The sequence below is a fragment of the Camelina sativa genome, chromosome 20, assembly GCF_030686135.1.
Source record: "Camelina sativa cultivar CO46 ecotype springtype chromosome 20, ASM3068613v1".
NCBI lineage: Eukaryota > Viridiplantae > Streptophyta > Magnoliopsida > Brassicales > Brassicaceae > Camelina > Camelina sativa.
In genome coordinates, this window is record NC_141899.1 from 10,042,832 (window position 1) to 10,045,805 (window position 2,974).

Below are 2,974 nucleotides of genomic sequence, written 5' to 3' on the forward strand. Positions count from 1 at the left end.
GATGAGTGAACACTTCACATCATTTGCTGTAGAAGTAAGCGAACCAAAAACACTACTGTGGAATCAATGTGTTATCAAGATTACCGCAAAGTGTGCATTGGATATAATGGCTCAAGTTTTCATGAATGGAGTCGTCTCGGATGCTTGCTGCAAGGAGCTTGTGACAGAAGGAAAAGAATGTCATGATACACTTATCAAATATATTGCCGATAAACCTAGTTTGATTGCACGTGAAGCCCAATATTTCAAGAAAAGAGATGATTTGTGGGTTCATTGTGTTTATGTTACCAAAACCTTATAGATGTCTTAATATTGTATGATTAAATGTTTTAAGATAAGACATTTATTTAAATAAAATTATTTCTTTCTCTTTTCTGTAATGCTTTTAGGCTATGTAAACTCTATATATGGGTAAAACTTCGAATTATATCAGTTTCATATATATATATATATATGATTACATGGAAAAGTATATAACTCCCTTAAAATCCTAAGAACTTTATTCGAAATGAGAAAAAAAAATTCATATGTAACTAGACATGTCAAAAAAAAAAAATAACTACTATAAAAAAAAACACTAGAACTACTAGTCATGGATAAATATAAATAGACAGTCTTGTTTAGAAACAAACGGAGAAATAACTATATGTGAGGAGAAATTACATTAAAAATATACATAGCTAAATATTCAAAAAACTCAATAAATTTATTATACAAATCTTAATATAGATGAAGTTGTGAGATAAAAGTCCTATACCCTTAAGGTTAGACCTAACTGTGATTGCACAATTTTTTTTTTCACATTCTATATTGTGTAGAATATACATTTTTTTTAGTCTACATAAACACAACTAAGTTAAAAACTCTTAAGGCTAGCGAAATGAACCAGAAAATCCATAAGAGAAACACAAATTCAAAGCCAATAATTGTAACATCCGCGAACCAATTAGTGGGGTTTTGGGATGAGTGTCGATCGACACCAAAGTGGTGTCGGTCGACACCAACATTTTCTGGTTCGACCATTTTGATTTAATTATCGATTTGAGTCGGTTTTGTTTAAGGAAAACCATTAAACCGAAATATTAAGTGGATTGTCGAGAAAAGGGTTTAGGCAAGTTGTTTTTGTCGCCCTTCTCTTGTTTTTGAGAGAAAAGAGAGAAAAACCCTATTCTTGAGATTTGGGTGAATTGGTGAGTTTTCTTGGTGGTTCTTGGGTGATCTAAAGCTAGGAAGGTGCTAGAAACTTGCTGGGAGTGAGGGATTCATTCTTATTGGTCAGAATTTTCCTGCAGAGAGGTGAGTGCATGACCATGGCTGATCTAAGTCTGTGATTCCTTGTTCTTGCTTGTTTGTTGCTGTGTTTGTGTGGTTTTCTTGCTTGGATTGGTTCCTACAGGTTCCTACGGAGGTATATGGCTTGGGTTTTGAGTATTGGACGATTTGGTGGAGTTTGGAAGTGAGATTCGACTCTCGGCTTCGAGCGGATCGCGGTTGCAGAGGGAGTGTAGATCGACACCAATTGGTGTCAGTCGACACCAGTGAAGCGGCATTGATCGACACTGTGAGGTAGTGTCGGTCAACACCAAGAGTGGCATCGATCGACATTGTGGGGTAGTGTCGGTCGACACCAAGAGCCAGTGTCGATATACACTTGGCTGGTGCTCCCTTCCAGCGAGTTGCTGTTCGTTTTCCTGGTTTGTATGCTTTGTTTGTTGATTGTTTGGAACATTGGAATTAATGTTGCTTGTGTGTATAGCCCAGTAGATGGGAGGATTGCCTCACTGAGTGTTTATAAAATACTCATGCATCTCAATTTGTGTTTATGGTGCAGGTAAAGGCAAAGTGTGATCGTGGAATCAAGGCAATGAAGAGGAGGATGTTTTAGGGATTCGATTGGTAGTTGTCTGGCATTGCTAGGTTGCTAGAGTTGGGTCATTAGAAACATTGCTAGATTCTATGTTTCTTGTTGTTTGGTTATTGGTTATTGGTTATATTTGAAATATTGGTTATTTATTATTATTGGTTATTTATTGGATATTGGTATTGGTTATTCTGCTGTTTATTGTGATTGTGGTTAGGTGGCTAGTGGGTATGGGACCACTAGTTGCAGTTTATTTACTATTACTATTTATTATTTTATTAAAAAAAAAAAAATGGGTCGGGTCGTTTCAGTTTGGTATCAGAGCCCTTACGGTTCTAGGTTTGGGTTCACTAGGCTTTGTGCTGTTGATGTTTAGGATTTGCATGCTTTGATTGATTGTGTGAGTTAGTCAATTGTGTGTGGCATGGGGTCCTAGAACATCCTCTTCGAGCCTACAGTGTGATTCCACGGTGAGTTTGTATTTTTGTTTATTTGTGTTATGAAAGAGTTTGCTTGTTAGCATTTCTTCTTGGAAGTGCAGTAGTTAAAGGTATTTGAGTTGTTGGTCGTAGACGGAGATGTGGTCGTGGTCATGGTCGGGCGGGTCCCGAGGCCAGCGAGTGTGTGGTCCAGAGTTCCACGAGGAGGTGCGTCAGAGGGTCGCAAGCGTATCAGGAGGGACCAGAAGGGGTTAGGCGGTGAGCATGCCGGGGGTGCTGGGAACCCAGGTGTGGGGTTGCAGCAGGTGGGGCCCAGGGTCGAGATGATGCTGTTGGAGCGGTTACCAAGAGGGGTACCAGTGTAGGCTCCAGTTGTGTCGCATGTGGTGGGGTGCAGCCGAGGGCTGTAGATGTTGAGGAGTTTCCATCTTATGTTAGGAGAATGGAACAGTTGTAGATGACTAGTGCAAGATGCTTCTCGGGAGGTATCGAGCCTAGAGAGGCGGATAGGTGGATATATGCAGTTGGAGCATATATTTTTGCAGCTTGGTGGTTAATCCAATTGGATATTAAAGTTGAGTGGGCAGGTGTAACATTGCAATGTTATACTCGGACCACAAGAGGTACTTTTGGTTGGGAGATGTTTATAGTCGTTAAGGATTGTTGCTCCTGA